At 42.9% G+C, this 22,575-nt stretch overlaps 1 protein-coding gene across 3 annotated transcripts in view; it reads right to left on the reverse strand.

Annotated features, from left to right (window-relative positions):
* LOC121545612 (protein kinase C and casein kinase substrate in neurons protein 1) overlaps positions 1-21,612 on the reverse strand; it is a 69,208-nt gene extending 47,596 nt beyond the window's left edge. For all 3 annotated transcript variants that reach the window (XM_041856288.1, XM_041856290.1, XM_041856286.1), the window contains exon 1: positions 21,486-21,612. The gene's annotated coding sequence lies outside the window, so the exon portion shown is untranslated. The remainder of the gene's footprint in view (positions 1-21,485) is intronic.
* Between the last annotated feature and the right edge of the window lie 963 nt (positions 21,613-22,575).

Raw genomic sequence — 22,575 nt, forward strand, 5'->3', positions numbered from 1 at the left:
CATATGCGGGTGCGGTTGGCCCTGGGTTCCTCCTAATGCAAGACAATGCTAGACCTCATGTGGCTGGAGTGTGTCAGCAGTTGCTATGGACTGGCCCGCCCATTCCCCAGACCTGAATCCAATTGAGCACATCTGGGACATGTCTCGCTCCATCCACCAATGCCACGTTGCACCGCAGACTGTCCAGGAGTTGGCGAATGCTTTAGTCCAGGTCTGGGAGGAGATCCCTCAGGAGACCATCCGCCACCTCATCAGGAGCATGCCCAGGCGTTGTAGGGAGGTCATACAGGCACGTGGAGGCCACACAAACTACTGAGCCTCATTTTGACTTGTTTTAAGGACATTACATCAAAGTTGGCACAGCCTGTAGTGTGGTTTTCCACTTTAATTTTGAGGGTGACTCCAAATCCAGACCTCCATGGGTTGATAAATTTGATTTCCATTGATCATTTTTGTGTGATTTTGTTGTCAGCACATTCAACTATATAAAGAAAAAAGTATTTAATAAGATTATTTCATTCATTCAGATCTAGGATGTGTTATTTTAGTGTTCCCTTTATTTGTTTGAGCAGTGTATAATGCCAGTGTACTATTATTTTACCATTCTAACATTTGGTTGGAATATGTCTGAATCAGGTTGGCAAAAGGTCTCAGGGGAGCAATTCCCCCCTCCAAGCTCCCAGCGAAGATATATAGGCCTACTCCTATTTATCTTTGCTAGGGATTCTCCCAGTGGTGAGTGACGTCGCTGAACCTGCGAGAAAATGGTCGCTGTCTAGGTGCTGAATCATGCTGAATGGTTGCTGTCCATTCTAGCGGTGCTGAAACAGTGATATTACAGATTGTTTGTTAAAGCACCACCAAACGATTTGCTCTTGATCGTGATATAGTCACCACATCAACCTCTTCATGAAGACAAGGTTCAATCATTGAAGATAATCCACTGTTCACGGACAGATTATGAAATCATAGGCCCCAGGGTTGCATTTTCTTTTATAGGCCCCCACTACTTTCAGGCACACCATCATTTTCTGTAAATGAATCTGTGCACCAAGATGCAATTCGATGCTTCATGAAATGGGTTTCCATGGCCGAGCAGCCGCACACAAGCCTAAGATCACCATGTGCAATGCCAAGCGTAGACTGGAGTGGCGTAAAGCTCGCCACCATTGGACTCTGGAGCAGTGGAAACACATTCTATGGAGTGATGAATCACGCTTCACCATCTGGCAGTCCGACGGACAAATCTGGGTTTGGCGGATGCCAGGAGAACGCTACCTGCCCCAAATGCATAGTGCCAACTGTAAAGTTTGTTGGAGGAGGAATAATGGTCTGGAGCTGTTTTTCATGGTTCGGGCTAGGCCCCTTAGTTCAAGTGAAGGGAAATCTTAACGCTACAGCATTCACAGACATTCTAGATGATTCTGTGCTTCCAACTTTGTGGCAACAGTTTGGGGAAGGCCATGACCTCAGCCCCCTCTAACCATACAGAAATGGTTTATCGAGATCGGCGTGGAAGAACTTGACTGGCCTGCACAGAGCCCTGACCTCAGCCCCCTCGAACACCTTTGGGATAAATCGGAACACCAACTGCGAGCCAGGCCTAACCGCCCAACATCAGTGCCCGACCTCACTCTTGCTCTTCTGGCTGAATGGAACAAGTCACAGCAGCAACATTCCAACATCTAGTGGAAGAGTAGAGGCTGTTACAGCAGCAAAGGTGGGACCAACTCCATATGAATGCCCATGATTTTGGAATAAGACGTTCGACAAGCAGGTGTCCACATACCTTTGGTCATGTAGTATATACACTACCAGTCAAAGGTTTGGACACACCTACTCATTCAAGGGTTTTTCTATATTTCTAAACATTTTTACATTGTAGAAGACTAGTGAAGACATCACAACTATGAAATAACACATATGGAATCATGTAGTAACCAATAGCCACCCTTTGCCTTGATGACAGCTTTGCACACTCTTGGCATTCTCTCAACCAGCTTCACCTGGAATGCTTTTCCAACTGTCTTGAAGGAGTTCCCACATTTGCTATTTTTGTTTCATCAGACCAGAGGACATTTCTCCAAAAAGTATGATCTTTGTCCCCATGTGCAGTTGCAAACCATAGTCTGGCTTCTTCCTTGCTGAGCGGCCTTTCAGGTTATGTCAATATAGGACTCGTTTTACTGTGTATATAGATACTTTTGTACCTGTTTCCTCCAGCATCGTCACAAGGTCCTTTGCTGTTGTTCTGGGATTGATTTGCACTTTTCGCACCAAAGTACGTTCATCTCTAGGAGACAGAACGCGTCTCCTTCCTGAGCGGTATGACGGCTGCGTAGTCCCATTGTGTTTATACTTGTGTACTATTGTTTGTACAGATAAACGTGGTACCTTCAGGCATTTGGAAATTGCTCCCAAGGATGAACCAGACTTGTGGAGGTCTACAATTTTTTTTCTGAGGTTTTGGCTGATTTCTTTTGATTTTCCCATGATGTCAAGCAAAGAGGCACTGAGTTTGAAGGAAGGCCTTGAAATACATCCACAGGTATACCTCCAATTGACTCAAATGACGTCAATTAGCCTATCAGAAGCTTCTAAAGCCATGACATAATTTTCTGGAATTTTCCAAGCTGTTTAAAGGGACAGTCAACTTAGTGTATGTAAACATCGGACCCACTGGAATTGTGATACAGTGAATTATAAGTGAAATAATCTGTCTGTAAACAATTGTTGGAAGAATTACTTGTGTCATGCACAAAGTAGATGTCCTAACCGACTTACCAAAACTATAGTTTGTTAACAAGAAATTTGTGGAGTGGTTGAAAAATGAGTTTTAATGACTCCAACCTCAGTGTATGTAAACTTCTGACTTCAACTGTATGTTTTCGTTTCAGTCACCTCCATCTCCTCTAACTGAAGCTAATTGTAGAGATTTTTTTCTATTGATAATATAAAATTAACAGCTATACAGAAAGACTCATGTGAAGGTGAAATTAGAGGAGGAACTTCTGGATGCAATTAAAGACTTTAAGTCCGGGAAAACTCCAGGGTTGGATGGCATACCAGTCGAGGTATACCAAACCTTTTTTGATATACTCAGAGGACCGTTATTAGCATGTTTTAACCACTCCTATGTAAATGGTAGATTATCCCTGTGTAGCTCAGTTGGTAGAGCATGGTGTTTGCGACGCCAGGGTTGTGGGTTCGATTCCCACGGGGGGCCAGTATGAAAAATTTATGCACTCACTAACTGTAAGTCGCTCTGGATAAGAGCGTCTGCTAAATGACTAAAATGTAAAATGTAATTATCAGACACTCAAAAAGAAGGTCTGATTTCATTATTACTGAAACAGGAAGTGGGAAATATAAAGATCCAGTCCATTAAAAAAATTGGAGGCCCCTTACACTTCAGTGTTGTGATGCAAAAATTCTAGCAAAATGTACAGCGCATAGAATTAAAAAGGTATTGTCGGACATTATTCATTCTAATCAGACAGGTCACTATGAAGAATCTGGGAAACCAGGCCTGCTATTCATAGCAGACTTTAAAAAGGCATTTGATAAAGTACAACTGGGGTTTATATATAAATGCCTGGAGCGTTTCAATTTTGGAGAATCTCTTATAAAATGGGTTAAAATCATGTATAGTAACCATAAATGTAAAATAGTAAATAATGGCTATTTCTCAGAAAGTTTTAAACTGTTAAGAGGAATGAAACAAGGTTGTCCACTATCGGCATATCTATTTATTATGGCCATCGAAATGTTAGCTATTAAAATAAGATCCAACAATAATATCAAGGGATTAGAAATCCAGGGCTTAAAAACAAAGGTGTCATTGTACGCTGATGATTCACGTTTTATTTTAAATCCACAACTTGAATCCCTCCAGAGCCTCATAGAGAATCTAGATACATTTTCTAACCTCTCTGGATTACAACCAAATTATGATAAATGTACTATATTACGTATTGGATCACTAAAAAATAAAAAATTTACATTACCATGTAGTTTACCAATAAAATGGGCTGATGGTGATGTGGATATACTCGGAATACATAACCCAAATTAAATAAATGATCTCACTCCAATACATTTTAATAGAAAGTTAGCAAAACTAGATAAGATCTTCCTACCATGGAAAGGTAAATACCTGTCAATTTGTGGAGAAATCACCCTGATTAACTCTTTAGTATTATCCCAGTTTACCTATTTTCTTATGGTCTTGCCTACGCCTAGCGAACAGTTTTAGAAATTATTTGAGAAAAAAATATATTCCATTTTATTTGGCACGGCAAGCCAGACAAAATTAAACTGGCCTATTTATCTCATGAATATGAATTCGGAGGACAGAAATGATTAAATATTAAAGAATTAGACCTATCACTAAAAGCTTCAGTCATACAAAAGTTATACTTAAATCCGAACTGGTTCTCTAGCAAATTAGTAAGAATGTCTCACCCAATGTTCAAGAATGGCCTTTTTCCCATTATTCAGATTACAACTTCTCACTTTCAGTTATTTGAAAAGGAAATAATCTCACAAATATCACTATTTCTAAAACAAGCCATAGAAGGTTGGTTGCAATTTCAATGTAATCCTCCAGAAACAACAGAACAAATAATGCAACAAATATTGTGGTTAAACGCAAATATACTAATTGATAAAAAAATGTTTAAAAAAGGTATAATCTTCGTAAATAGAGCTTTTTGGTCTAAACTCCACTCGCCGTGTTTGGAGGAAGAAGAAGGATGAATACAACCCCAAGAACACCATCCCAACCGTGAAGCATGGAGGTGGAAACATCATTCTTTGGGGATGCTTTTCTGCAAAGGGGACAGGACGACTGCACCGTATTGAGGGGAGGATGGATGGGGCCATGTATCGCGAGATCTTGGCCAACAATCTCCTTCCCTCAGTAAGAGCATTGAAGATGGGTCGTGGCTGGGTCTTCCAGCATGACAACGACCCGAAACACACAGCCAGGGCAACTAAGGAGTGGCTCCGTAAGAAGCATCTCAAGGTCCTGGAGTGGCCTAGCCAGTCTCCAGACCTGAACCCAATAGAAAATCTTTGGAGGGGAGCTGAAAGTCCATATTGCCCAGCGACAGCCCCGGAAACCTGAAGGATCTGGAGAAGGTCTGTATGGAGGAGTGGGCCAAAATCCCTGCTGCAGTGTGTGCAAACCTGGTCAAGACCTACAGGAAACGTATGATCTCTGTAATTGCAAACAAAGGTTTCTGTACCAAATATTAAGTTCTGCTTTTCTGATGTATCAAATACTTATGTCATGCAATAAAATGCAAATTAATTACTTAAAAATCATACAATGTGATTTTCTGGATTTTTGTTTTAGATTCCGTCTCTCACAGTTGAAGTGTACCTATGATAAAAATGACAGACCTCTACATGCTTTGTAGGTAGGAAAACCGGCAAAATCGGCAGTGTATCAAATACTTATTCTCCCCACTGTAGATTGCAAAATAGTTGGGAAGAGATTTTTTATGTACCGATTCCATGGCATAGTGTTTATGAACTGATACGCAAAACGACGCCGGATTCAAAACTTATAATTTTTCAATTTAAATTATACAAAATTCTTGCTACCAATAGAATGTTATTTATATGGGGGATACAATCTTCCCAGCTCTGCAGATTTTGCTGCGAAGAGACAGAATCATTAGATCATTTGTTTTGGTACTGTCCATTTGTAGCCTGTTTTTGGACACAGTTCCAGGAATGGCTAAAGGATTGCAATATTTATCTGGAGCTAACCCTGCAGATAGCACTACTGGGTGATCTGAAAAGTCAGTCAATCGATCAATAATATAATAATACTTTCATCAATAATGTTTATTTTCAATTTACAATCTGTAGAAACAATGAGAATAGAAGGGTTCAGAACTTTTGTAAAACATCACAGTACAGTTGAAAAATATAGGGCAAATAGAAATCCAATATGGATGGTGTTAAGAGATAGATGGGTGGTGTTGAATGGAGTTGAAGGATGGGACTAATAACAACTAACAACAACTAATAACAACAAGATAACTAATGTAAAGCATACTGTGTCCATAATAAGTATATAGGTTATAGGTTGAGAGCTTTTGTGAAATAGCACAGTTAGAAAGATATGGCATATAGAAGCAAACCGGATGGACATTATGAAAATGAGGTTGAGGGTAGAGGAAATTCAGGAGTAAAAACAAACAAAATATAATTATTGTAAAATTGACTGTGTCCATAAAATATATATAGTATGTACAGTGGGGGAAAAAAGTATTTAGTCAGCCACCAATTGTGCAAGTTCTTCCACTTAAAAAGATGAGAGAGGCCTGTAATTTTCATCATAGGTACACGTCAACTATGACAGACAAAATGAGAGAAAAAAAATCCAGAAAATCACATTGTAGGATTTTTAATGAATTTATTTGCAAATTATGGTGGAAAATAAGTATTTGGTCAATAACAAAAGTTTCTCAATACTTTGTTATATACCCTTTGTTGGCAATGACACAGGTCAAACGTTTTCTGTAAGTCTTCACAAGGTTTTCACACACTGTTGCTGGTATTTTGGCCCATTCCTCCATGCAGATCTCCTCTAGAGCAGTGATGTTTTGGGGCTGTCGCTGGGCAACACGGACTTTTTACCAAAAAGTTCTATTTTTGTTTCATCTGACCATATGACATTCTCCCAATCCTCTTCTGGATCATCCAAATGCACTCTAGCAAACTTCAGACAGGCCTGGACATGTACTGTCTTAAGCAGGGGGACACGTCTGGCACTGCAGGATTTGAGTCCCTGGCGGCGTAGTGTGTTACTGATGGTAGGCTTTGTTACTTTGGTCCCAGCTCTCTGCAGGTCATTCACTAGGTCCCCCCGTGTGGTTCTGGGATTTTTGCTCACCGTTCTGGTGATCATTTTGACCCCACGGGGTGAGATCTTGCGTGGAGCCCCAGATCGAGGGAGATTATCAGTGGTCTTGTATGTCTTCCATTTCCTAATAATTGCTCCCACAGTTGATTTCTTCAAACCAAGCTGCTTACCTATTGCAGATTCAGTCTTCCCAGCCTGGTGCAGGTCTACAATTTTGTTGTTGGTGTCCTTTGACAACTCTTTGGTCTTGGCCATAGTGGAGTTTGGAGTGTGACTGTTTGAGGTTGTGGACAGGTGTCTTTTATACTGATAACAAGTTCAAACAGTTACCATTAATACAGGTAACGAGTGGAGGACAGAGGAGCCTCTTAAAGAAGAAGTTACAGGTCTGTGAGAGCCAGAAATCTTGCTTGTTTGTAGGTGACCAAATACTTATTTTCCACCATAATTTGCAAATAAATTCATAAAAAATCCTACAATGTGATTTTCTGGATTTTTTTTCTCTCAATTTGTCTGTCATAGTTGACGTGTACCTATGATGAAAATTACAGGCCTCTCTCATCTTTTTAAGTGGGAGAACATGCACAATTGGTGGCTGACTAAATACTTTTTCCCCCCACTGTATAAGCTAGAAGTAGAGGCCTAAGCATTGTTGTTCACTAGTTTACTCCAATTAGGGAAGGGATGGTAGGGTTGGAAAGCAATGAAGGGAAATATATTTTTAAAAAGGATATGTATATACAGTGTGGGAAAAAGTATTTGATCCCCTGCTGATTTTGTATGTTTGCCCACTGACAAAGACATGATCAGTCTATAATTTTAATGGTAGGTTTATTTGAACAGTGAGAGACAGAATAACAACAAAGAAATCCAGAAAAACGCATGTCAAAAATGTTATATATTGATTAGCATTTTAATGAGGGAAATAAGTATTTGACCCCTCTGCAAAACATGACTTAGTACTTGGTGGCAAAACCCTTGTTGGCAATCACAGAGGTCAGACGTTTCTTGTAGTTGGCCACCAGGTTTGCACACATCTCAGGAGGGATTTAGTCCCACTCCTCTTTGCAGATCTTCTCCAAGTCATTAAGGTTTCGAGGCTGACGTTTGGCAACTCGAACCTTCAGCTCTCTCCACAGATTTTCTATGGGATTAAGGTCTGGGGACTGGCTAGGCCACTCCAGGACCTTAATGTGCTTCTTCTTGAGCCACTCCTTTGTTGCCTTGGCCGTGTGTTTTGGGTCATTGTCATGCTGGAATACCCATCCACGACCCATTTTCAATGCCCTAGCTGAGGGAAGGAGGTTTTCACTCAAGATTTGACGGTACATGGCCCCGTCCATCGTCCCTTTGATGCGGTGAAGTTGTCCTGTCCCCTTAGCAGAAAAACACCCCCAAAGCATAATGTTTCCACCTCCATGTTTGACGGTGGGGATGGTGTTCTTGGGGTCATAGGCAGCATTCCTCCTCCTCCAAACACGGCGAGTTGAGTTGATGCCTAAGAGCTCGATTTTGGTCTCATCTGACCACAACACTTTCACCCAGTTCTCCTCTGAATCATTCAGATGTTCATTGGCAAACTTCAGACGGGCCTGTATATGTGCTTTCTTGAGCAGGGGGACCTTGCGGGCGCTGCAGGATTTCAGTCCTTCACGGCGTAGTGTGTTACCAATTGTTTTCAGCTGCCTTGAGATCATTGACAAGATCCTCCCGTGTAGTTCTGGGCTGATTCCTCACCATTCTCATGATCATTGCAACTCCACGAGGTGAGATCTTGCATGGAGCCCCAGGCCGAGGGAGATTGACAGTTATTTTGTGTTCCTTCCATTTGCGAATAATCGTACCAACTGTTGTCACCTTCTCACCAAGCTGCTTGGCGATGGTCTTGTAGCCCTTTCCAGCCTTGTGTAGGTCTACAATCTTGTCCCTGACATCCTTGGAGAGCTCTTTGGTCTTGGCCATGGTGGAGAGTTTGGAATCTGATTGATTGATTGCTTCTGTGGACAGGTGTCTTTTATACAGGTAACAAGCTGAGATTAGGAGCACTCCCTTTAAGAGTGTGCTCCTAATCTCAGCTCGTTACCTGTATAAAAGACACCTGGGAGCCAGAAATATTTCTGATTGAGTGGGGGTCAAATACTTATTTCCCTCATTAAAATGCAAATCAATTTATAACATTTTTGACATGCGTTTTTTCTGGATTTTTTTGTTGTTATTCTGTCTCTCACTGTTCAAATAAACCTAGCAATAAAATTATAGACTGATCATTTCTTTGTCAGTGGGCAAACGTACAAAATCAGCAGGGGATCAAATACTTTTTTCCCTCACTGTATATGTATGTATATGTATTTATATGTTTGTATGAGCATATGTATGTGTATGTATGTATATGTATATATACACTACCGTTCAAAAGTTTGGGGTCACTTAGAAATGTCCTTGTTTTCGAAAGAAAAGCAATTTTTTGTCCATTAAAATAACATCAAATTGATCAGAAATACAGTTTAGACATTGTTAATGTTGTAAATGGCTATTGTAGCTGGAAACTGCAGATTTTTAATGGAATATCTACATAGGCGTACAGAAGCCTATTATCAGCAACCATCAGTCCTGTGTTCTAATGCCATGTTGTGTTTGCTAATCCAAGTTTATCATTTTAAAAGGCTAATTGATCATTAGAAAACCCTTTTGCAATTATGTTAGCACAGCTGAAAACTGTTGTGCTGAGTAAAGAAGCAATAAAACTAGCCTTCTTGAGACTAGTTGAGTATCTGGAGCATCAGTAATTGTGGGTTCGATTACAGGATCAAAATGGCCAGAAACAAATAACTTTCTTCTGAAATCGTCAGTCTATTCTTGTTCTGAGAAATGAAGGCTATTCCATGCGAGAAATTCCCAAGAAACTGAAGATCTCATACAACGCTGTGTACTACTCCCTTCACAGAACAGCGCAAACTGGCTCTAACCAGAATAGAAAGAGGAGTGGGTGGCCCCGGTGCACAACTGAGCAAGAGGACAAATAAATTAGAGTATCTAGTTTGAGAAACAGGTCCTCAACTGGCAGCTTCATGAAATAGTACCCGCAAAACACCAGTCTCAACGTCAACAGTGAAGAGGCGACTCCGGGTCGCCTCTTCACTGTTGATGTTGAGACTGGTGATTTGCGTGTACTATTTCATGAAGCTGCCAATAGCCATTTACAACATTAACAATGTCTACACTGTATTTCTGATCGATTTGATGTTATTTTAATGGACAGAAAAATTGCTTTTCTTTTGAAAACAAGGACATTTCTAAGTGACCCCAAACTTTTGAATGGTAGTGTATATATATATCTTGGCGAGAAAAAAAAAACGTATGTGGGATTGGAAGTGATGCAGACAATTACATTGATGGAAGTTACAATCTATCTGCAATATTAAAGCTGATCTACCACCAGAGCATATGAGCGGAGTGGAGCGGGAGCGAGCGTGGAGCGTGAGCGGACGGATTTTGAACAGAGCGCAGAGCGGCATTTTTAAATGGACGGAGCGTCGCCCTATGTCCCGCTCCAATTTCGCTCGCTCACACCACGAGTCTGAAGCATGCTCAAGCCTGACCCAGAATCCATCTGTTTAATTTAATTTGTGTCGTCCATGAATTTGTATTTTATAGAGCGAGAGGAGCAGCAGCAGCAACAAGAGAAAAGGGTTGAGGAATTCAAAAGTTTATTCACTGCACGCAAAGGCCCAACCATAACAAGGAGAGAAAAATAGAGCTGGATGTAGCATTTTTGAAAATGATTTTCATGGACTATGAACCGCTGAGTAAAGGAGAACGCGAAGGGATGCAACACTTTGCCAGCGCAGCTCAACCGGGCTACACCCCCCCAAGAAACTATGATTAATCAGTACATTGCTTCACATGCTTCAGCTGGCGATCAAAAACGCCGTTAACAAGCACGACAACATTAATAGGCTGTTAGTGAAAGTCGGGCACCTGGTGAAAAGTGTACGCAAGAGCACAGAGGAAACCGACCAATTAGGTGTCCGTCCCACAAATGCCTGCGCCATTCAGTCGTTCATCCGGTTGTTCCAAAAATACCCGTTATGGCAAAACAAACTCAAGTCTAATGTTGCTAACATCACCCTGAATCAAGTACGGCAGCTGACGCACCTTGTCAGTGTGCTGACACCACTAGCAGACCTCACAGACAAAATGCAGCTGGGGAACCTGGGGATGATCCTCCCTGCTGTCACAGAAATCAAATCCCTGCTCACCGATTACACTCACGCTGCACTTCCAATGGGCATCGCTGCTTTTGCAGAAACATTGGCAAACAACGTGTCAATTCGCTATGGAATATACTATACTGATTAACATCTCATTTTAGCGTCAGTGTTAGATCCCTGTTTCAAGACAGAATGGATAATCCGAGATGAGTCTGTATGCAACAAATTCGGGGAGATGCAGATTTTGTTCCTTTTTTGGAGTGAGCGGGGGGCGATTTGAGTGGAGCGCGATGCAAACTGCGTTGAGCGCTGAGCGATAATGAGCGGACTGGCCTGATGTGGCTTTGAGCGGGGGGAGCGGAGGGGTGAACAGCTCTGTGAGCGAGGAGCTGAGATTCTCACCGCTCCACTCCGCTCATATGCTCTGTCTACCACCTAAAAAAAAAATATCTGTCTGGCCCCGAGGCTTTGTGAATGTTGACCTGTTTAAAGGTCTTGCTCACATCGGCTATGGAGAGAGTGATCACACAGTCGTCCGGAACAGCTGGTGCTCTCATGCATGCTTCAGTGTTGCTTGCCTCGAAGCGAGCATAAAATGCATTTAGCTCGTCTGGTAGGCTCGCGTCACTGGGCACCTCGCGGCTGGGTTTCCCTTTGTAGTCCGTAATAGTTTACAAGCCCTGCCACATCCGACGAGCATCAGAGCCAGTGTAGTACGATTCAATCTTAGTCCTGCATTGACGCTTTGTCTGTTTGATGGTTCGTCTGAGGGCATAGCGGGATTTCTTATAAGTGTCCGGATTAGTGTCCCGCTCCTTGAAAGCGGCAGCTCTAGCCTTTAGCTCGGTGCGGATGTTGCCTGTAATCCATGGCTTCTGGTTGGGATATGTACGTATGGTCACTGTGGGGAGGACGTCGTCGATGCACTTATTGATGAAGCCGGTAACTGAGGTGGTATACTCCTCAATGCCATTGGATGAATCCCGGAACATATTCCAGTCTGTGCTAGCAAAAAAGTCCTGTAGTGTAGCATCCGCGTCATCTGACCACTTCCGTATTGAGCGAGTCACTGGTACTTCCTGCTTTAGTTTTGCTTGTAGGATAGAATTATGGTCAGATTTGCCAAATGGAGGGCGAGGGAGAGCTTTGTATGTGTCTCTGTGTGTTGAGTAAAGGTGGTCTAGAGTTGTTTTTACTCTGGTTGCACATGCTGGTAGAAATGAGGTAAAACGGATTTAAGTTTACCTGCATTAAAGTCCCTGGCCACTAGGAGCGCAACTTCTGGATGTGCGGTCTTAGTGCCAGCATCGGTTTGTGGTGGTAAATAGACGGCTACGAATAATATAGATGAGAACTCTCTTGGTAGATAGTGTAGTCTACAGCTTATCATAAGGTACTCTACCTCAGGCGAGCAATACCTCGAGACTTCTTTAATATTCGACATCGCGCACCAGCTGTTATTGACAAATAGACACACACCCCTGCCCCTCGTCTTACCAGACGCAGCTGCTGTCCTGCCGATGCACGGAAAACCCAGCCAGCTCTATATTATCTGTGTCGTCGTTCAGCCACGACTCGTTGAAACATAAGATATTTCAGTTTTTAATGTCCCGTTGGTAGGATAGTCTTAAATTGTAGATCATCCATTTTATTTTCCAATGATTGCACGTTGGCTAATAGTACGGATGGTAGTGGAGGTTTACTCACTCGCCTACGAATTCTCAGAAGGCAGCCCGACCTCCCCCCCTTTTTCTCCGTCTTTTCTTCACGCAAATGACGGGGAATTGGGCCTGGTCTCGAGAAAGCAGTATATCCTTCGCATTAGACTCGTTAAAGAAAAAATATTTGTCCAGTTCGAGGTGAGTAATCGCTGTTCTGATGTCCAGAAGCTCCTTTTGGTCATAAGAGATGGTAGCAGCAACATTATGTACAAAATAAGTTACAAAACGTGAAAAAACAAACAAAATAGCACAGTTGGTTAGGAGCCCGTAAAACGGCAGTCATCCCCTCTGGCGCCATTATCATAGTCAAATTTCACATTTACATAAGTACTCAGACCCTTTACTCAATACTTTGTTGAAGCACAGCGATTACAGCCTTGAGTCTTATTGGGGATGACGCTACAAGCTTGGCACACCTTTATTTGGGGAGTTTCTCCCATTCTTCTCTGCAGATCCTCTCAAGCTCTGTCAGGTTGGATGGGGAGCATTGCTGCACAGCAATTTTCATGTCTCTCCAGAGATGTTCGATCGGGTTCAAGTCCGGGCTCTGGCTGGGCCACTCAAGGACATTCAGAGACTTGTCCTGAAGCCACACCTACGTTGTCTTGGCTGTGTGCTTAGGGTCATTGTCCTGTTGGAAGGTGAACATTTGCACCAGTCTGAGATCCTGAGCACTCTGGAGCAGGTTTTCATCAAGGATCTCTCTGTATTTTGCTCCGTTTATCTTTGCCTCGATCCTAATTAGTCTCCCAGTCCCTGCTGCTGAAAAACACCCCCACAGAATGATGCTGCCACCACCATGCTTCACCGTAGGGATGGTGCCATGTTTCCTCCAGACGTGACGCTTGGCATTCAGGCCAAAGAGTTCAATCTTGGTTTCATTAGACCAGAGAATCTTGTTTCACATGGTCTGAGAGTCTTTAGGTGCCTTTTGGCAAACTCCAAGCGGGCTGTCACGTGCCTTTTCCTGAGGAGTGGCTTCTTTCTGGCCACTCTACCATAAAGGCCTGATTGGTGGAGTGCTGCAGAGACGGTTTTCCTTCTGGAAGGTTCTCCCATCTCCACATTGTAACTAGAACTCTGTCAGAGTGACCATCGGGTTCTAGGTCACCTCCCTGACCAAGGCCCTTCTCCCCTGATTGCTCAGTTTGGCCGGGCGGCCAGCTCTAGGAAGAGTCTTGGTAGTTCCAAACTTCTTCCATTTAAGAGTGATGGAAGCCACTGTGTTCTTGGGGACCTTCAATGCTGCAGAAATGTTTTGGTACACTTCCCCAGATCTGTGCCTTGACACAATCCTGTCTCGGAACTCTACTGAGAAGTCCTTCCACCTCATGGCTTTGTTTTTGCTCTGACATGCACTGTCAGCTGTGGGACCTTATATAGACAGGTGTGTACCTTTCCAAATCACGTCCAATCAATTTAATTTACCACAGGTGGACTCCAATCAAGTTGTAGAAACATCTCAAGGATGATCAATGGAAACAGGATGCACCTGAGCTTAATTTCGAGTCTCATAGCAAACGGTCTGAATACTTATGTAAATAAGGCATTTCTGTTTTTATTTTTAATACATTTGCAAAAAAATCTAAAAACCTGTTTTCTCTTTGTCATTATGGGGTATTGTGTGTAGATTCCTGAGGATTTGTATTTATTTAATCCATTTTAGAATAAGGTTGTAACGTAACAAAATGTGGAAAAAGTCAAGGGGTCTGAATATTTTCCAAAGGCACTGTATATATTTTGGCTACTAAATAACAGTTCCAGTGGCACACTGATTCACCTAATGATGAAGATGAAGCCATAGGCGATGCGCGTGTATTGGCAATAGCCTATCTCAAGATGAGCTACTATGAAAAACAATGCTGCTGTTTGCCAAAAATTGGGAGTTGTTGAGAAAAAAAGTATATATTGGTTCTACAGACAGATTAGTCTCCTCTTTTCAGCAGTAGGCTTTCCAAACTGTACGTTTTTCCCGTGATTGTATTTTGAAATTTGCAAAAGGCAAACAGACAGCCGCAACCTACCATAAAAATATAATCCATAGGTGGCAGTTCCTATTCAAGTCAGAACTGTCAGCCATTGCTAGTGTACCCATGAGTTTAATAGTCAAATTGCCAGGGTAAGAGGTTCCAAAACCCTTCTATGTCTATGGCCACAATGCAACAAGCTGTATATTTGACGCGCATGCTGGCCAAATTGCACAAAAGTGTGCAACTGCAGCCCGCAATTGTTCCTGCATGTGGGCATTCCTGCATATGGAACGCCCCCCTCGAGCATCCTTTTTGTTCCTTAATGACCACCCCCCCCCTCTGCTAGCTAGCGGTAGACAGTGTCCTTAGCTCCCGCCTACCGAACACCTGCCCTCATCATTGTTAACAGAACTGCGGGAAAACAGTGCCCGACAGGCAGGGGCGAAGGACACTGTCTACTGGTTGCCCTAACACGGCAGGTGGGAGGCTGGGGCGACACCGTGTGCTAGCTTGCTAGTTAGCTAGGAGAAAACCGTGCCCGACAGGCGGGGGAAAAGGACACCGTCTACCGGTCGTGTCTGCTAGGGTTGGCCGGTATCCAGATTTTCATATCATCATTCCGTCCTTCTCTCATATCGGGATATACGGTATTAACAGCTTAGTACACAAGGGGGCGCCCCAAAAAAACATTGGGTGTCTATTACCAGAATGCTAACGAAATTAGCACAAGTAATAGCGAGGCTACTGCTAAATATGCTATTGAGCGCGAACGAAAATAAACAAATTGCAAAGACAGGCAATCCAGCTCATAAAGTTATACATATATGGGTAGGAGCTACCGATCGTCATTTGTTTGTGAGTTTGGACATTTACAAGCGAATGTGAACGACAGATATTGTGCAATGAACAAAGTTTTGACGGATGCTTGTCTGAAGGAAGAACAGTGCTGGCTATAGAGCAGCATGTGTAGGCTACACACTGTGTCTGTGTGGAATCGCTAGGGCAATGGGCCTGCCTGCTCAGCTTGGAGAAGAGGGGAGAGGAGAAAAAACGCAAGGAAATCAAGATAGTGGCAGCTGTACAAATAACTCATCCAAATGGCTTTGACTTCTCAAACATGGCAGAAAGCTAACAGAATATGATGCCCCATTCACCTCATTAATTCAGCCACTTACTTAGATTAACTAGCAAGTTACATTTAGGGGTTGTGTTCATTCAGAATTCAGCATTTTTCACACAGGAAAAAAAGATACAACACATAAGAAACATCTTGCTGAGTTTTGTAAAAGCAGATGTAAAATGCTTCTTATTGTAATTTCTGCTAGGCATCAGACTAATTTAGTGCTTCAGTTGCACTTCTCCTCTCAGATGAGAATTCATGAATGGGCATTCTATCAGCAGACAGTGCTCTGACTGATGTGGAGCTACTTTTCTCCGGTACATTTCTCGGGTGTAGCCAGCCTACTTTTCCCGGTAAAATGCTAGATTAACTTTAAAACATTAGGAAATGTAGCTGGCTACATTCTTTCTATGATAAACATTAGAAATATGATGGCCATGCATCGTTTTTGCAAAAAATACCTTGCTTTTTCATTGTAAGCTAATTTACTTGTGAGGCTGCCAGCCAAATTGCATTGCACGTCTGTTGTCATCTGATGAAAATTAAGCTATTTTCTGCCGAATGTGTTGCACTAATGTATTTTCTGTGAAGGAAAACTATAGTTGCACGTCCCTGATCACTCTTTTGAAGCAAAAAAACACTGATGACTTTCAATATAAAACGCGACCCCTGTCAATACACAGCTGGACTCACCTGCTCCCGCTTTCTCCCATTGTGCTATTTACAAACAAACACGTGACTGGCTCAACTGTTCTGGGGAACTACTGTAAGCTTCATAATGTAAAATAATGTGACAGGTGAAATGAAGAACGCAATCTGCTTCATCGCCTAACTTATTGCACAAGTTGACTGCAGGTATTTACTTAAGAAGTAGCTACAAGTATTAAAATGTATGGAAAAACTTCAAATAAATAGTTTCAATGGTATTGAAAAACCATCCCGTGGCTATTTCCAAATACCCTGGTATAGGGTATATACAGTATACCGCCCAAGCCTAGTGCCCGACTCCCGTGAGCACAGCAGATGGGAGGCTAGAGCGACACCGTGTGCTAGCTAACTAGCTAGTTAGCGGCACCGTCTGCTAGCTTGAGAGCTAACACACAGTGTCACCACGAACTCCTGCCTGATGTGTACCAAAGACAACCGTGCCAAACAGGTAGGGTCGAAGGACACCGTCTACTGTGCTAGCGGACCCTGCCTGTTCCGCATTGCTCCATCTGTTAATCCTCAGTTATGTTTCAGCATGTATTAAAAAACTGACGAACAGTGAAGAGGAGGAGGAGGAAAACAAACTACCTAGAGTGCCCTATTCCATTATGGTAGCTTCCTCTGTTGTGATTAAGCTTGCAATCTCCTCCCACTGCCTTCCCTCTGACAGACCATTCACTGGCTGCAGAATTAGAGAGCATTCCATTACTCTCTGTATGATAACCACAATGATGTGATAGAGCCGTAAGTTGCATGAGCGCAAATCATAATGAAATGCTAATAACAAACTCTTAGGCTGTAAGCAGCAGCAGCTTCCACAACCATTCTGAGAAGCAAAGACAAGTGAAGCATGTTATTAGACCTACAAAAAACCCACACATACACAGGCTACTGTAGATAACAATGTGAGCTAGGGAAAACAGGCAAAGGTTAGAAGGGCCTACTGGGCTGCAATGATCATACGGATTGTGCAGACATTATAATTCTAACTAATTGCCCACCACACACTTCTCTGATCTCAGTTATGTCATTACACCAAAACAAATCCATTGCAACAGGTTCTCGGAAACAAAGTGCTGTGGGATTATTTAAGATACTCTTTAAAGAGGTAGGGTTTCAGATCTTTCCGGAAGATGGGCAGGAACTCTGCTGTCCTAGCGCCAGGGGGAAGCTCGTTCCACAACTGGGGTGCCAGGACAGAGAAGAGCTTTGACTGGGCTGAGTGGGAGCTTACCCCCTGAAGAGGTGGGAGGGCCAAGAGACCAGACATGGCAGAACAGAGTGCTTGGGTTGGGGTGAAAAGTTTGAGCAAATCCTGACCCACAGACATGACACTAAGAAATTGAACTAATCCAAGATCAGTGACAGACTGACATTGTCCGGGAGAACAAACAAATGGGTGAAGGCAGGAAACAGTTCATGTCAAGAGACTTGGATGCACAGCACGACCTCTTTGAATGTTGGCGCCAGCTTTAGACTAGCTTTTCCTCAAAGAGATTGTGTGGGCACTTGTTAGTGCGTGTTTTAGCAATGTTGCCAGAGAAGAAAAATAGTCACTAAAGATTTATTTTATTTCACATACACTGGATAGGTGCAGTGAAATGTGTTGTTTTACAGGATCAGCCATAGTAGTACAGCGCCCCTGGAGCAAATGAAGGTGAAGTGCCTTGATCAAGGGCACATCGAGAGACTTTTCACCTTGTCAGCTCGAGTATTCGAACCAGCAACCTTTCGGTTACTGGCCCAACGCTCTAACCGCTAGGCTACCTTAATAAAGAGAAGATTAATCCAAGTATAAACTCAGTTTGAGTCAACAAGAGAGATTCCTTTTAGTCAACTGATATTGAACGGTTCCTGTTGAAAGACTCGACTCCAAGATAGGAAAGTACATGGAGTCCACTAATAAAAAGCAAACCCTTACAGCGCCTTACGCCACACTACAATTGGATTATGCCCCTTACTGCATCATCTCTATCCTCTGGAGCCATATCACAAGCTCACTCAGTAGCACCTTTGCTGACAGACTTGCAGACGGTGCGGTTCAACCCACTGACGGCAGAGCTCAACTCAGCACCATGGACAGCTCCACCCAAGTGACAGCGTACAGAACAAACGGCCGTATAGACTACCTTCCCTTCCTCTGCATCAATAAACTATGCTGAGGCAGTTGATCCCCTCGTGGACCGTGTTGACACCCTGATGAGGGAGGCATGAACAACCTGTTTTTCTGAAGGGCCTGACATCTCCTTATTCAACCCCCTTACACAGCCAGTTCTCAGTTGCAGGCTACCTCCTACAAGACCTTGCGTTGTGAATAAGGATCTAACATCATGTCCCCCGGTTGTTTCATCAGCCATAACTAGTGGTGCAGAAGAATCACTAATGATATAAACATCCCCAAACTGCATAAATGTTTAGACGTGCATTCTACCAGCCTATCTTCTGTTTTGACTGCACTTAGACATACACTACATTACCAAAAGTATGTGGACACCTGCTCGTCGAACATCTCATTCCAAGATCATGGCCATTAATATGGCGTTGGTCCCCCCTTTGCTGCTATAACAGCCTCCACTCTTCATGGAAGGCTTTCCACTAGATGTTGGAACATTGCTGCAGGGACTTGCTTCCATTCAGCCACAAGAGCATTAGTGAGGTCGGGCATTGATGTTGGGCGATTAGGCCTGGTTTGCGGTCGGCGTTCCGATTCATCCCAAAGGTGTTCGATGGGGTTGAGGTCAGGGCTCTGTGCAGGTCAGTCAAGTTCTGCCTGGGGACATTGTCATGCTGAAACAGGAAAGGGCCTTCCCCAAACTGTTGCCACAAAGTTGGAAGCACATAATCGTCTAGAATGTCATTGTATGCTGTAGCGTTAAGATTTCCCTTCACTGGAACTAAGGGGCCTAGCCCGAATCATGAAAAACAGCCCCAGACCATTAATCCTCCTCCACCAAACTTTACAGTTGGCACTATGCATTGGTGCAGGTAGGGTTCTCCTGGCATCCCCCAAACCCAGATTAGTCCGTTGGACTGCCAGAAGCATGAAGCGTGAATCAGAATGCATTTCCACTGCTCCAGAGTCCAATGGCGGCGAGCTTTACACCACTCCAGCCAACGCTTGGCATTGCGCATGGTGATCTTAGGCTTGTGTGCGGCTGCTCAGCCATAGAAACCTATTTCATGAAGTGCTCGACTAACAGTTATTTTGCTGATGTTGCTTCCACAGGCAGTTTGGAACTCGGTAGTGAGTGTTGTAACCAAGGACAGATGCGTTACGCGCTTCAGCACTTGTCGGCCCAGTTCTGTGAGCTTGCGTGGCCTACCACTTCGCAGCTGAGCTGTTGTTGCTCCTAGACATTTCCACTTCACAATAACAGCACTTACAGTTGACGTGGGCAGCTCAAGCAGGGCAGAAATTTGATGAACTGACTTGTTGGAAAGGTGGCATCCTATGACCGTGGCACGTTGAAAGTCACTGAGCTCTTCAGTAAGGCCATTCCCCTGCCAATGTTTGTCTATGGAGATTGCATGGCTGTGTGCTCGATTTTATACATCTGTCAGCAACGAGTGTAGCTGAAATAGCCGAATCCACTAATTTGAAGGGGTGTCCACAAACTTTTGTATATATTTTTACTTTATTTTTTATTTTTTTTGTATGCACTCACTAACTGTAAGTCGCTCTGGATAAGAGCGTCTGCTAAATGACTAAAAATGTAATGTATATATAGTGTATTTCCTTGAGACACTTGATAGGAAATACAATTCCATTAATGGCAATAATATTGTTGATTCGTGACAGGCGAGCAGCAGAGATTCCACCGAGAAAAACAATAACGCTTTCATATACAGTAGCGATGGTTCCTCACTGTGCTATGGCAGGCTATTACATAACGGCAGACCGGAATGCCCTCATTAGTATTCCATACCTTAATCTGCCTCATGATTTTCTGGCATTACGTTGTACAAATGTTGCACATGGGAGACCTGATAGCCTACTGAACAATAAACATAGACTACTATTCGTCGTTGGTCGACTGCTTTATGAAATAGTATTCAGAAGCATCATTGCGACCTTGTTTATTCGTCCAGGCTACCTCCATGGTCTTGTTTATCTCACTGTTCGTGCTAGGATGGGGGCATAAACGGCTATCTCACAACCTTGGCCACCCAAAAGGACGTGTGGTGATAGCATCTGCGGCCGATAGCCTGCAGTACTTTATCCGAAATTAATTTTATTCGATCTATTCATACACAGGTTAAACTACATTGTTATAATTACCCCCAGAAAAGGCTTAGCCATAATGCTTCAATTTGGCAAGGAAAACACGAGCATATAACGTCAGCCTGTATAAGGTCAAAACTCAGGTTTAACCAGTCAATCTAGCTAACTTAATATCAGTATGTGATCAAAGAGGAAAACATCTGCAGGGTGGAAAACATCATCTGTCGTAGAACATCATGGAATAAAAAAATATAATTCACGTAGACAAAAGCAATAAGACAATTGCCAAATAAGATACAAAGCAAACCACATTTTCCAGATGACAAGTAAAAACATAAGACTGCAACATTATACCCTCTACAACACAACAACATACCTGGGATAAGATAGGCTAGATCAAGATCTTGACCATTTAATAACAATGCATTCGAATATGCGTTTCATAATTATGAAGAATATGTCGTTAAGAGATTATTTTTTTAAACACTGGATTGCAATCTGACGTTGGTCAGGTAAACTAATGTAAACGATGGGAACCATGCGAGAGAGATTTCTTCATCCCTATGTTTCCCTTTGCCAGTAGCTACACAGCTTTATCTAATCATCGACTCTATGTAACGTCAACAAGGGACAAACATGCACGGTTGACTTACCAGGGTGTTAGCGTGTTATCCAAATATTTCTGAATTTCTATCAGTTCTCTTTTTGCAATGACAGAAGGTGACCCTTCTTCTTTTGCAAGAGGCTCTGCATCTGCGAGATCACGATGCACGCAGCAAGGGGGAGCTGCAAAGCACTCGCGCACGTTGGGGGATGGTCCAACAAAATCGTTTGTCTCATTAAACACTTCAATATTGTCCACCATCAGAGTACTGACATTAAAATAATAGGACGGGTTGGAAACAGTTTGGTCGTACAGTTATTTCGACACCGGCACATTGTAAACTATGGTGTGATATGAATTGAGAGTGCTACGAGGCTATGGCCCATGGGTGCAATCAAGATAGTCTGATACATATTGGTAATTACACATGTTTTGAATACTCCTTGAATATGACTTAAATGTCTCAATGGGCGTAGCACAACTAGATGGAATAGTGCTATTTTTAAACATCCACTTTAGCTTTGAAATAACATGCATTTTTTTTGGTGTATGGTTGGTGCCGGGGATCGAACCCACTACCTTGGCGTTACAAGCGCCGTGCTCTACCAGCTGAGCTACAGAGGACCATGTATACAGAGGACCATGTATTCCGTCTATGTATACAGTTTGACGCATACATTCGATAAATCCAACATATGCATCACACAGAAAGCACTGCAACTGCCTCTGCAACGCAATGCTGCCCGGCAAACGCAGCGTTCCATTGGAAATTAATGTACTTCTGGTGTACCAAAATGCAATCACACTGTCGGTGTGATCGAGGCGTAAGGGCCGGGGTAGGGCCTGTAGGGGATGGGACCATCCTCTCTTTTAGGCTGATGATGCCAGTCGGAAATAAAAGCCATAGCAAATCATTGCCTTAGCAAAAGCTGAAACAGGCTGGTATTTACGTCCACTCAGAACGTTAGTATTTTTTTGCGAATATCTTAAAGTACATTACATAATTAACCTATGAACTGTAGTCTAATCATCATGAGTGCTGCTGATAATACTGATTATGTGACGTCACCACATCCCTCAGCATCCCTCACTCCCATACCCTGAAAAATAAATGTAAAAAAATATAGAAAACCATGTAC

Source organism: Coregonus clupeaformis, chromosome 30 (genome assembly GCF_020615455.1).
Source record: "Coregonus clupeaformis isolate EN_2021a chromosome 30, ASM2061545v1, whole genome shotgun sequence".
NCBI lineage: Eukaryota > Metazoa > Chordata > Actinopteri > Salmoniformes > Salmonidae > Coregonus > Coregonus clupeaformis.